The following is a 14,614-nucleotide window of genomic DNA, read 5'->3' on the forward strand; positions in this document are numbered from 1 at the left end:
CAGCTTGGAAATAGTTACAGCTGTTTTCGTCTTTCTTCCGTAATGCATTTCACACTTACTGCAAGCATCTCTGTAATGGGGAATTGCATGTCACAGTTAACAGGTGCACTCATGATTTTGTGTCTTCCATTTTGCAGCCCACCAACAGCACCGAGGAGATATACAGTTAATGCGACTGTATATTCCCTTACCTTCTGCCACATTCTGTAGACGAAGCTTGAAAACATACCATGGAAATGCTGGACAGTTTGGTAATTAGCCGTGGCACTTTCTCGAGACAGCTGCTATGGCTGGAAGATTTTTCTGCAAATGGCAGAGGTGCACTTTTGCATTCCTAAAGCTCTCTGTCAAGGAAAATTGACTTTAATTATAATAGTTTGCTTACTTTGACAGCCAGTACCATCGCCAATATGACAAACATAACAATATCAAAAAAAAAAAGTGTCTTTTTTACATTTGAGAGTAAAATTCTTAAAGTATCAACTCAAAATATAAAATATCAACTCAAAGTTACGAATTAACAGCATGATAAAAAGATCGTAGGATGTTGCTGAAACAAAACCAAACAAATCGGGGATAGTTAAGATGACACTGATGGGGAAGATGATTTCTCTGGATGCTAGGATTGGATCAGTGGGACTAGGCGATGGGCTGCTCTAGGGGGTATGTTGGATATATGTAGGGGGCTTTATATGAGATGTAAGGTAGGGATGGTAATGACACGTGGGCTGCCCATTATGCTGTATTCTGCTGTTTCCTGTGCTCCAGCTGTGAGGTTCATGACCACCATAGCACTATTAGGGGGTCGGGGTCACCGCATGCCGAGTGCTTCATTGTCAGCTGCCAGCTTAAAAGACAGAGAGGGGGGAGAGAGGTCCAACTTCTATTGTGGTGGTGTTACAAAACAGCAAAGGAGAGAGGGAAAAAAAAATCTGATGACTGTATAATTACACAGTGAATGCAGTCCCTCCCCTACCAGCATTTTTTGTTGCTTTTTTCCCCCCTATTCATTCCTTTTCTTCCCCTCTGTCTCTTTCTTTTTTTCCCTGGTAGAGTGTCTACTAATTAAGCACTTCCATTAGGCAGCCTGTAATTGGTTTGAAAAGTAATGACAAGCAAGTTTATTTACAAGGTAATTAGAATAAAGGCAGCCTTTGTTCTGATAATAATCACTCAGGACTGCAGGAGAAGAGGGAAAAAATCCAGCAGCACTTTTATTTGACAGGCAAGCAGTTCATCACACCATATTTACGTATTAATGTTTTTGTCCTATCTGTAAACATGCTGCACTTTACGCACGGGCCGACCCTTTTTTTTCATCTTCCCGCTGTTTTGTTCTGTGTTCAAATACAGGCCTTTTGTTCATAAGTGGGTGAGATTGAGCAAAATCAAAGGAGGCATGCTGGGCAGCTTTCTTCATCTCTTCCCTCCCAGCCATCATTATGCTAAATGTACAGAACTGATCTGTCAGCTGAAAAGCTGGAGATTCTGCTTTGTTGGTACGATGGCTTGAAAGGAAGAGTCAGACATTGTGTTATTCCAATAATGTTCCACTTTCCTCCCATGGCAGATTGGTAGGTGGGTGCAACACAGATAGCAGGCTTGGCAGATGATGGTTCACAGAGAAAGAGAGAGTGGGGAGACGGAGGGTAATGCCCATACAGTTGGACATCTCTGCCCTTCACTTTCCAGGCAACAGATGGAAACAGTGTATTAAGGCACCCAGGGGCAACCCTGGGCACCCTGGCATAGCTAAGGCATGGTCAGGTTCAGGGGGAGCAGGTGGGCATCTGTTCCATGCCCTTAATCGCTTCCCCGCACCCACTGTCCCTGTTGTGGACTTGGCTCTTTGTGTGTGCCTGAGTGTGGATGTGTGGAAATATGTATTCATATCACCTTAGAGTGAGCATACTTTGCTGGTCTCAGTTAGGTTTGGAGCCTTCGTTGTACTCTCCTATTTTACTCTCAGTTGTCAGTTGGATAGTTAAATTGGTTTTGCTTAGTTGCCAAATCTACTTATTAGAGGAAAGGAAAGGTTTGAAATAAAGGAGTGTGGTGAAGGATTAAGAGAGATATTGAAAACACTTTACTCCCCCCTCATTTTCCAAGCAATTTAAGAAAATGTGTTGACCATTAAAGACGTAAAAAAGCACTAAATGCTTTTATTTTGTTTTATTTTTTTATGGACTACTATAGAAACACTGTGGTGCAACTAATTGGACTAAAGTTATGAGGCCCAAGCTGGCAGTAGATATGAAAAGCTGATTCTGAGATCATGAAATCAACAGCAGAGGCTGAATGAATAAGTCGCTACCCAGTTAGATGATGTTATACATTAGTACCTCGTACCAGACTGAGAGAACAAGGTTAAAAGAACGTCCTGTGCACTAATGATTCTCTTCAGTGTCAATGTTCAATGCACTTCACAAGTGCATGTGACAAGTAGGGAATAAGAACAGTTGTGGAAATGTACACCAACATATAGGTCAGTATGTGTGGTCCTTCTCATGGGGATAGGTAAGTCCTCTCTTCTTTCCGTTATTGACTAAACAGTAAACACGCTGCATGGGCCTTCATTAAGACCACAAATATCCATGAGAAACAGCCTGAATGGACTTACTGTTCTCTTATATCCTATGATTATTCATTTAGCCCTATATGATTGCAGATCGCTGCAAGAGCTGACTGAAACACAACAGTTAAAAGGTTTTTGTTGTTGTTGTGTTGTTGTCTTTCTCTGCATAGCTTTCAGATATTGAGTTAGGCTCTACTACAAACATAAACAGCCTTCAGTAAATATGATTGGCAGGCATGTTTCAAAGCCAGGCTAATTCCATTAAGCTATTGATCTCTCCCTGCCTTGGCTTTGGCCCTGTGCTGGCTATGAATACCTCTTCACTTTGCCCTGGCCCTGGGCTGTAGCTCAGTTTCATGCTGCCCCTTCATCTGCCTATCTATCTGCCATTCCTACAGCGGGGGGGCATTTCTGACATCACTCAACATGGGGCTTGTGCACAGTGGACACACAAAGAGGACACAGTTTTACCAAGCTGAGATGTAAAATAGCTCGAGTTCTGGTATGAGAATGTGGGGTAGTAATGATGATTGTTTATTCCCTCTAGTCCAGACTGATAATCAAATATTTATCTTTCTAAACACTTACTAATTCTGTCTCAAAATATGTCACGTGTTGTTGTGTAAGTGTCCTCTTGTCCATCTATCTTTGTCTTTCTTTGTAGTTTGTGACTCATTCTGTGCTGTTGTTTCGTGCACTGTATTTTTCATCTGCCCTCTGGCAAAAATGATCAGTATGAAAAAGGTATATTACTGGCTCTCCCTGCCTGAGCAACACGCCTTATTGCTGTCAAACCAAGCTTGAGATTTGGTAGGAACCGGGAGCATGAAGGGGATGGGAGGGAAAAGATGAGAGGAGAGGGGAAAGATAGAGATGATGGCTTAGGCTCGGCTGGAGACTTAGCGGTTGTTCCACTTGAGTTTTACTTCATGGAGTAAATCATTTGCTTGACTGGCATGGCACCACTCTTGCCCTCTGCAACTCTCTCCTCCACATTGTTGAGAAAGGCTTGAGGGTGTATTATTGAGAGTGCGCGGAGCTGTTTACGTGATGTCCTGCTGGTCACGAACAGGGTTATAAGCTATGATAACTTACTGCGACTGCCAGAACACCGAGCTGTATGAATGCAGATGCAGAAGTTGTGGCCTCACTCCCAGTACCAACAACCAGTTCTAGGGGTTTGTGTCATGGATCTATTATATAACTGGATACAGTGCCAAAAATGGCCGCCCATTCATTTCAATGCATTCTGCTCAGCCAGCGCATGTGCCGAAAAAATTTCTGACTTCCTGGTTTACTCCCATGATGCTCTGGGGCACATCAATGGCACCGACACGGCCGTGACGTCACGCCCAGAAAGATACTTTTCTTTGACTTTTCTGGCCGTTATAAAACATTTTTGACGGATATAAAGTCCATGACTTAAAAATATAGAATACAAAGATTAGTAATTGCCGGTGATTACAGCTGGAGGTTCCTGTGAACAGTTTTAGAGGCTTCTCTTTACTATTGCGGTCTATGGGAAAAATGCTTTCTGGGCCCCATGGGATTTTTTGTTGCAGTACCGCGGCTGGCCACTGGAAAAAATCGGCACACCTTCTGAGCGCGAGACTGGGGGGCTGGTTTGTGTGCATAATGCTATGCTACTTTAAGGTCAACAACAGGTTCATGAAAATTTAAAGTCAGACTCAAGTCTTCCTTTGCTTTTTGCTTTTTTCCTTTTTACACACCGGCCACACACAAAAATGTTGCACGATGAGTCCACAGAGGAGTTTATTGTCTTTGCCCACGGGTAAAGGCTCAATGTGAGCTTCTTAACAGCACTGTCTGACAATGTTATGGACTGACGAATGAAGTTACTTAGAGAAGCAAGACCACATACTGATCTTGTTCCTGCACCACACACACACACACACACACACACACACACACACACACACACACACACACACACACACACACACACACACACACACACACACACACACACACACACACACACACACACACACACACACACACACACACACACACACACACACACACATACACACACACAAACAACAACACTTACACACACAGGAGCTGAGCTCTGAGGAGTAACGAAGCAAACAATGAGTTTCCCCAGTGCATTGTGGCTCTGCTGCCCTGCTTTAAATGTGAGCAGAGTCATCAGCACTTAAACGCCTGATTGATGGCACAGAAGTGAGGATGATTGTGGGATATGCCAGCTCCAAATGACAAGCAATTACTCATTTTGTGTAATGAAAACCTTAACACCAATCATTGAAGCTTTACACTGTGCTAAAGCTTTATGTAATATTATATGTTCTCTCCATCCAATCCCCCCCCAACTCCCACCCTTGCTTCCATCCCTCGGGTGCCGGAGCAGACGTTTTACTAAATAACATAATTTGTAATGGCTGAAGTGATGGCACAACAGGCTTGCTAAGTGAGTTAGCAGAAGCAACTGCTTTTTGGCAGATTTTTATTATTATTATTTTTTTATTATTATTATTATTGTTTTAATTATTTGATCTTTATGAAGGCGGTTCTGTGGAAGAGAGCGGAGAGTTGTGGCCGTACTTCTTACTTAGAGCTCTCCTGCAGACATTATTGCCATCAACTCCTCTGATTATGATTCTAAATATTTACCCTGCTGTAGCCTAACGCCATCATCCATCCAGAGAGGTGTTGCTATGGCAACAAAGGCTTAATTATGATTTTTATACATGTAAGTGTGTGTGCGGTTTCATAAAGTGTGCATGTACCCCCCCCCCCCCCCCCCCCCCCCGCCGCTTCAGTCAGTGTTATATCCGTTCATGAGGATGAACACGCACATGCACATGAGCAGGCGTCAACAGCTCTGTGGTTGTGAGATAGTCAAAGTCCTGTCCTTCTTTCTCTCCTCTCTTTTTTCGCTCTGCCAAAACTACAATTACCCCTGCACTCCTCTCCTCCACGAAATCACTGTAATTATCTGCAGCCTGCATGGGCGCACTGGTTGGCAACAGGTGCCATGTGAATGCTAATCCCCTCCCTTTTGGCCACATGCTATTCTTCTGCCTGGCCTCTGACAAACCAACTGTCATTGGCAGAAGGAAAGACACCCCAACGCTGCACAGTCCTTTAGAGTCACATGCATCTGAACAGTAATTAGGCTGCCCAGAGATGCTAAGTTGTTGGATGTTAAGTGTAGTTAAAAAGTAGAGCTTTTGTTGAGCATGCATGAGGGTGTGTATGTGTGGGCTTATGTGAGAATTATGCCATGGCAGCCTTTCCTTCTTATGGTAATGTGTGCTCATGAGCCTACATAGAGTGAAACACAAGTGCACACTCTCACATACACATACACACAGATTTGACATCAATCCATGGCATTAAATGAAGTGTGAAAAACAGGTCAGAGAGGACTTCCTGTCTTTATAAACAGCCAAAATGCTATCCAGATGTTCTATGCCTCTCCTGTCCCAATGTAATCTGCTCATGTCAGCCCTAGATGGCAAAATATAGCCTCTTTAAAGTGATATACTCTAACTGAGGCAAGGACATCAGTATGTACTACCTCAGCTGCTCCACAGTGACTATGGTCTGGAGTAAAAACGTCAGCTCCTATACATGTATTTATAGCACATTTCACCATCTTTGCTTGAGTGCCATCCCGATGAAAATTAACATTACCTGGTTATCTCTACTTTTACCCTGCCAGTTGGGATGAACGCTTCAGCATGATTTTTATGGGTCTCACTTGAGATGACAGAGGAGCAAACACTGGTCCCCTCACTGTTGCGTAAATATAGATGAATAAGGTGAGCAAAAGGAAAAAGACAGTGTGAAGAGCCTCAGGTAATGGTAGTCCTACGTTCTCGTGAAAGATGCTGATAGATAACATGATTGTAAGTAGAGTCGGAGTTGGTAGGCTGAAGTGGCAGAGATCAGGTGTCCCTTGTCTTCATTTGGTTGAATGTACCCTGGCTATTTGAGATAAAGTGCCCTGTCTGGCTTCTCATTTCTCCCTGGCTTGTGAAATTGATGCAAATGCATGGTAATGCCAGGATGAGGCATATTGAACATAAAACACTGCGTTGGCTTTTATTTTGAACATGGTACATTAAGAGGAACAACACAATTGTTGGGCACAGATTGGATCAATAGACAACTAAATGATGATGCTTTTAACTTTAGAGGAACTGCTAAATATCCATACAACAGTCCTACGTGGCACCCTCTGGCCCCCTTCCTAATGCTTGTTTGGCATACAGGCTTGACCTTTTTATCCACACAAAGAAGTAGGGAAATCCAAGACAACTGGCTGCCGTCTTTCTTTTATGCCGCCTCCTCTATCCTGTTAACTCGCCCATTATTCTGGACACAATCCTTTTGACATGGGGGCCACGTTCAATGTTTAATGCTGTTTGTTTTATATTCCTGCCTCATTTCCCTATATAAAAATTTATGATGACATTCTCTACCTTCCATAAAATATTCATAAATGTCATTACTAATAACTTTCATAGATCATCTAAATTGATCCCTCCGTTGTCTTTTATCTGCGCTGACCAGCATGGATCCATTTGTTAGGAGTGAAAGACTAGCCCCTCATGTTGTATGGATATGTATGGACAAGAGAAAACATGCATTTGGATGTATGCGTATTAGTATGTTTGTGCATGTGTGTGTTTTCATTTTGTCATTAATATTTGCACAGCGGTAACAGCTGATCTGCGCAGGTTTGACCGTTTATACATCAGCCTATTCAGTATTCCTTTTCACAAGTGTAATGCAGCAGTTCAGCTCGAGTTTGTGCATCACTGGTCCCCTACAAATCCTGATATTAACAGCACACATTTGAATCTAATTCACTATTGATGAATGTTTATGTTCTGTGGTAATAGCTGCAGATCCTTGCGCGAGTCCTCATCCGCTGCTCTGGCATATTTAATAATATCTCTCTCTCTCTCTGTCCCTCTCTCTCTGCATTCCCTATGAACATTTCAAATGTCCCATTAATCATTCACAGGCTAATTTCACTTACATGACATATGCATAATAGTACATTAAAACATATATATGACTAATTTAGCAAAAAGATAGCAAAGGTTATGGAAGTCTGTCACCTATCGCTCTCTTTCCCTCTTTTTTCTTACTTTCTCTGCCCTCAGTTTTAATCACCCTGTCACATTTCTTATGCAGCTAATGCAACTTCATTGTAGATTTTTTTCCACTTTATCATATTGAGTGCCAGCATTTTATTGATACATTTAATTCTTTTTACTGTCAACAAACTGTTTTTAGAAATAGAGGATTTGAATTGAACTTTTTTTGTTTTCAATCATATTTTCTATTATTTTACCCTAATAGAATGAAAGTATAGCTCCAGATTGTCATGTTATAAACACAGATATGCACACATTCCTGCAGGCCTGCAATATATTTGAAAATAAAGCTGGGTCAGGAAAATCCTTCCCACTTTCTAATGCGGCCACTCTCTCTCACATTATGTATTGTATTTTTTAATTTTGAAAATGTCCACACAAAATTCTTTGTACTTGTGATTAGCCATGCACGCAGACGTGATTGTCGAGGACCCTTATCTTCCGCACTCATGTTTTTGCATAATTTGGTTGAAAATCTCACGGATATCTTTGGATAAACATGTCAACTTGAACGCAGTCAATGTTGCTCTAAAATCTCAATATACTTTTCTGAATTCATGCTGCCATCAAAGAGGTGCAAATTACTTTTGTCATGGGCTCTGAAAAAACCCTGTACCATCACACAACCTGGCTTTTTCTGTCTGGATGGTCTTGTTCAGTCTCTGGTCCACAACACACCGCATTCATTACCCATTTAAACAACATCATTATTTCTTTTTACCTCAATACCAAACCTAACAGGTCCTGTGTATATCTATATTTTTAAATGTGTTGCAAACGTAAGTTTAAAATCAGTCATTGTTTACATCAAAAGGAGACTGAAAAACTGAAAGAAATAAAAATTGTTCATTATCAGCATTCAAAGGGGAACTTGACGGAGCCCACTCTGAAATGACAGTAATTTGTTCTTGGATTGTGTTCCTTGATCGTTCCCCAGGATTTGCTGCTTGTCTATTTTAATGATAGGTCTGAGCTCCAGTGTCCTTCTGCCTCCTGTCCACCACCCTGACACAGAGATGAAAAATGAAATGGAGATTGTGACTGATGCAATTACATTGCTGCTGATTGAAGGAGAGGCCAAATTATCACCGCCTTGATTGGGCTTTGTCTGGACTGAGAGCATGCCACACTCTGATTAAAGTGTTGGAGAAGTGTGAGAGTGTGCGTCTGTGTCAATGTGTGTGTCAGTATTGGGCAGTAGAAAGGCTTTGAATAGTAGGTAGAAGAGGAAAAAAAAAACACTTTGTCATCTTTGACCTTCTCACTTGAGAATTTTGCTCAACAAGAGCAGAATCAATCCAAAGTCTTCTGTACCAGATTGTATCTTAGTTATTTATGAGGTTATTTTCTAAGCTTGCTTATATCCTTTATTTACTTATTACAATCTTAGAATAATAATGTTCCTCATTAAAGAAACCAACTCAGACATTTCTGTTTAGCCCTAAATGTCTTCATTAAATTTCATCTCATTTGCATTTTTATACATCTGCTGCAACTTCTAGTTCGTGCCACCGCAGGCCCCTTTTCTACGTTTCTCTGCATTTGTTTTGTTGATTTTTTTTAAATGTATTTCTGTGTAACCTCATGATCTTTCCATACATTTCTCTCCCTGTGCATGTTTTTCTCATGGATCCTTTTCTCTCCTCCCCCAGCCCTCTGCCCCTCTCGGCCTCTCTCTCATCTCCCGCTCCACTCTTGCATCAGTATTTTTTCAAACGGCTTGTGTTCAGCTGAACCCCCGACTTCAAACATACATTTTAAAGAACCGAAACCATCTCATGTTGGAAGAAAAGCCCCTGAGTCTTATTTGCCCAGCACCGCCACACTCTCTCTCTCTCCCCCTCACTCGATCCAGCCTTCCCCCCCTCCCCGTCCAAAACGTTGTTTGTTTATCATCATTGGAGCATTCTCGCTCTAGGTTGTTGCATCAGAATTAGCAGCCTGACTAGCAGCGACGTAGATGAGTGTGTGTGCGCATGCGTGCTCCGTTTTTCTGATTTCACAGGGAGTTGGTTCATGCCTGTGGCTGATCCCGGGAGCCAGCTGTTGGCTTTAGACTATTGCAGCCTCGCAGCATGGTGACACGGAGGTAACATACTGACCCCATCCGCTTTCTGCGTAAGACCAACTTGAAAGGCTTTACTCTCTCACAGCGGGAGCCTCATCCCTCCATCTATCCATCCACCCGTCCTTTTGTCCTTCTTTCGCTCTTGTTGTAGACAGTAATACAGGACCTTTAAATAATTACACAAGAAAGTCCACCAGTGGCTGAATAGGAAGCTAAGGCTCAGTGATATTTAACCCCTTCATTGTGCAGCGCTGGTTTATATCTTCTTAGAGCTGGCTTCGGCAAACCAAAGCTATGATCTTTGTGCGTGTGTGTGTGTGTGTGTGCATGTGTCTGTCTTTGTTTGCTGGGCTGTTTAAAGCCAAGCCTGATGTAATCTGTGGGAAAACAGCTTTCTAGTGACATAGTATCTGGCTGGAGATCCCCAGGCTTTATCTTTAAAGGGAATCTGTCAGCTGAGCGCTATCAGAGTGGCAAGGTCTGAAAAAGGGAGGATGATCCTTATTTAAGAATTAGGAGAGGTATGTGGTTAGGCTTCCTTTTTATTCAGTCTTACTTGAAAAATATGATTTCTGCACCCTTTTTTGCTGGCACAGCACTGGTATTAAACTTTCTTACATACACTATTTACTGAGGTGTTAAAAGTGCAGACTCTCACACTGGATTCAGGCATTTTGGTTAAAGATATATTACGAGAACAGTCACAGAGCCTCATCTGTCTAGCCAGTGTGACGTGAAGCAGGTAGAGAAACTGAACAGAGGGAGTTATGCATGCATCAGTGCTCTGCCTTTGGTTATATAATCAACAATCAGCAAAGCACAAACAACGTAAAAATAGAAAGAAATAAGTAAACATCTTCGACTTTATTCTTTAAACAGCATTTTTATGTGGAGGCACTGGGAACGATAGCATAAAACTAACTCACCCACCAAATGCTGCAAACCAAGACCATGTGGAACAGCTATAAATGGCACAGGGCAGCTGCGCCATCAATAGTTTAGCTGCACTTTTCACCATCTCACCTGCCAAGTGTAGGTTGCTGAAGAACTGGGTGCTTGGATTTGGCTTTGACTTGGCTCACGCTGATCTATATCCATATGAAGGAGGGCGGTGGAAGGAGCCAGCCTCACAGCTTGAGTGCTGTTAATGCAGATGGCTACTTTTGCTGGCGTATTGGTAGGGTTTATGGGTAAAGCCAGTGCATATTTATGTGTTTAAAAGCACACTTGTGGTGAGAGGCTCCTGTGGATTTGGGAACAAGAGTTTGACTCTGAGCCTAAGTGAGTGTCAGAGGGACTGGAAAGGGGCATTGGCTTAGGGAGATGAGGATTCCTATTCCTCAGGTTTTATGGCTTTTATAGCTTAAAATGTATTTATTTTTATGACTAAGACTGAAACATGAATGGACAACACATGGTGTAAATATGAACATGTAAACATTTATAAGCATATTACAGCATATAATCACATATAGTTAAACAAACCTGATTCATCTAAGAAGTCACCATAGACAGATTAAGGCATTTGAATTAGTACATACTAGGAATGGGTGATATTTTACCGTTCACGATAAACCATCAAAAAATTCCCCACGATAAGAATTTGTCATCTCACGGTAAAAATGATAAATTCCCGTTGATGATGTTTTTGTGTAAAGATGATTTATGGTTCTGTGTTAAATCCACGCACAACGTGAAGGAAGGAAGGAAGGAAGGAAGGAAGGAAGGAAGGAAGGAAGGAAGGAAGGAAGGAAGGAAGGAAGGAAGGAAGGAAGGAAGGAAGGAAGGAAGGAAGGAAGGAAGGAAGGAAGGAAGGAAGGAAGGAAGGAAGGAAGGAAGGAAGGAAGGAAGGAAGGAAGGAAGGAAGGAAGGAAGGAAGGAAGGAAGGAAGGAAGGAGCCTGAAATAAAGAAAGAAAGAAAGAAATGAGCCTGAAATAAAGAAAGAAAGAAAGAAATGAGCCTGAAATAAAGAAAGAAAGAAAGAAATGAGCCTGAAATAAAGAAAGAAAGAAAGAAATGAGCCTGAAAGAAAGAAAGAAATGAGCCTGAAATAAAGAAAGAAAGAAAGAAATGAGCCTGAAATAAAGAAAGAAATGATAGATTTATAGTTACAAAGGTGGAGTTGAATTGCTATTTTTTTTTATCGTCATTCTTATCGATATCGGGATAAATGCCAGAAATGATCGTGATAAATTTTGTAGTCCATACCGCCCATCCCTAGTACATACATACATATATATATATATATATATATATATATATATATATATATATATATATATATATATATGGACTACTGTACCTTAACTAAAAATAAGTCTGCTGGGTTTTCACTTTGTGGCGGTGCTATCGATTTACAGAAGGTAAAATACCTATTTAGGATCCCATAATGAGTGTGTCAAATTCCACTTAATATAGTAAGACCACAAAGGAGTTTACAGACTTTGATTGCAGTAGTGTAATAATAGAGTGTACTCTGTTCCCATAGTACTTCCATATTGACTATGCACTGTATACAATACAAGGCGACAACTAATCAAATTCTTTCTCTTCTCTCCCCTGCGCTGTTGCCCGTGGTGCATCTCCAACATCAGGTAAGAAATTGTTTTATCATTCTCCCAATCAATAATAATATGGGCCATAGCTAGCTACACACAAACACTGTCTACAGTCATAGATTTAGATGTGTGCAAATGGCAGAAGTAATTTTTTTTTTTTTTTTTTACTCCAGACACCAACAATATTATCAAAGCGCGGGTGGAACAGCACACTAAATCCACCTCTTCTTCTTTGTTTGGATCTTTTATCAAGACTGATACTGCCGATGTAATGAAAGCTATTTAGCAAGAGCTGTCACTTTGTGGTGTTCTGGGAGGAAACAAAAGATGCTCTGCCTCATGCTGCAAACAGCTCAGTGCTGGGCTCAGGGCTTCTACACTGCTGCTGCTGTTGTGTAGTTTGTCTCCGCAGTCCTCAGCACTCTTGTGACAGCTCCCCCCCAGTTTATGACAAATGGTGGGGCACAGAGCGGGCTAACAGGGAGGAAATGCCTGTTGGTTCATTAGTAGGCCAGGTCACTGTGGGCACAGGACTAGACTTGGGCTGCTCTGTGGTCCTTGATTCAGAGCTTATGGACTGATACACCTTTCTTATTGAATTGAATCATACTGTACGTTAATAATTGTAAAAGGGAAATTATTTTTCTGACAGTTGAATTTATTCAAGAGAAACGTAAATTATTATGTGCAGGTTATGCACAAAGAAACACAAGCAAAGCCTTCTCTCCGACATGAATGCATAGATTCAGCATAAGGAAGATACATGCATCTATTTCTTGCGCTTTCACCTTTGCTGGGAGATGATAGGTCATAAAAATACACCAGTTTTTAATATATTTCTCCCTTAAAAAGGGTACTGTGTAATAGTCAAAAGCAAGGCAAATTTACATGAACTTATTTTATATTCCAATAGTCTTGTTCATCATTAACTTTTCAGAGTACTACATCTAGTTTTGCTGGTCGCTGGTGTTCCTGTATTTATCTTTTGTTTTCTTTTTTAATTTATGGTGCACAGTTAAGAATATTAAATAGTCAATTATTGTCAACTGTTGGCAAACAAATAACCAAATAAACTGATTGCATGTCTGATTGATTGATTGACTGTTGACAGAATTCCAAACAACAGGCCTCCCCAATGCCTTCCACTACATAGACAACGATAATCTAATTATTTAGCTTGATCTAAATAAGACAATATTCCAATTAAGGTCATTACATGAGTTGCTTTAAGAATATTAATTTCCATTTTTTCTTTACATGTTACAAAGCGTGGTTTGATTATTTTGACATTGCTTTCATCTTTGTGTTAACACAGCTAAAACAAAAGCTGCCAAACATTCTACTGTCCATGGTTTTTGTTTTAGATGTGTGCACTCCCAAGAGCCTTTCCCCCAGAATGACTTGTTACCACACAGAGCTTGAGTTCATCTGCATATTGGAAGCTTTCTTGAAAAACACTATTACAGGGTAGAGTTGTCTCAAAATGAAACACAGCATTTCACAGGAAATGCCAGTAGCAACATTTCACTGTGGTAGACATCCCAGCTGCGTTTCCAACTTGCTCTCACCACACATCTACAACTGTCATAATATCTAATGCACAAATACAAGACAATATTTTCCACTTTCTAGCTTGAAATCGGCTAGTTTCTCAACCAAGATGCAAGGAGAAAAGTGCATGCTATTGAATAGCCATATGTTTTACCTCTGAGTATACTATGCAGCCTTTTGCGGTGCTCTACGTGTGACTTGCCATTGTAACTCCACTCCATGCACACAAATTACAAGTGTACCGAGTTATGGACACAGCAGAATGATGTTTCTGATGATTAAATAGCAATAGAGAGAAGACTATATCTAAAATTGTATGCATATTGACGACTAACTGGAAGATCAGTGGATCGATCCCCAGCCCATCTCGTTTTGAAGTGTTATTGGATGAACACTGCACCCCACATTGCCCCATTGCCCCAGGCTACAAGAATTCACAAGCCAGTGTTCTCATAATTCCTTTCCAAGCCCAGATAAATGGAAATGGTTGCCAGGAAGGGCATCCGACATAAACCTATGTCAAATCAATGTGCAGAGCGCAATGACCCACTGTAATGACCCCTACAGAAAATGCTGTTCAGCCCAGTTTTTCTTGACAAACAGTTGGAAACATCATAACTACCCTTATAACTCACACTTGCAATCAGCTGGCAAGCGTAGTGTCATCCCTATCCATCTTTTCTGTCCTTCATTTGCTCAGTTTCA

At 41.2% G+C, this 14,614-nt stretch overlaps 1 protein-coding gene across 8 annotated transcripts in view; it reads left to right on the top strand.

Moving 5' to 3' along the window:
- celf5a (cugbp, Elav-like family member 5a) overlaps nt 1-14,614 on the top strand; it is a 219,799-nt gene that overhangs the window by 56,210 nt on the left and 148,975 nt on the right. Inside the window, exon 1 of one of the 8 annotated variants that reach the window (XM_061737712.1) lies at nt 9,765-9,820. The exons of the other annotated variants lie outside the window; for them this stretch is intronic. The gene's annotated coding sequence lies outside the window, so the exon portion shown is untranslated. Of the gene's footprint in view, nt 1-9,764; nt 9,821-14,614 lie in introns of those variants that run through there. 8 annotated transcript variants of the gene reach the window in all.

The sequence above is a fragment of the Cololabis saira genome, chromosome 13 (genome assembly GCF_033807715.1).
Source record: "Cololabis saira isolate AMF1-May2022 chromosome 13, fColSai1.1, whole genome shotgun sequence".
Lineage (NCBI taxonomy): Eukaryota > Metazoa > Chordata > Actinopteri > Beloniformes > Belonidae > Cololabis > Cololabis saira.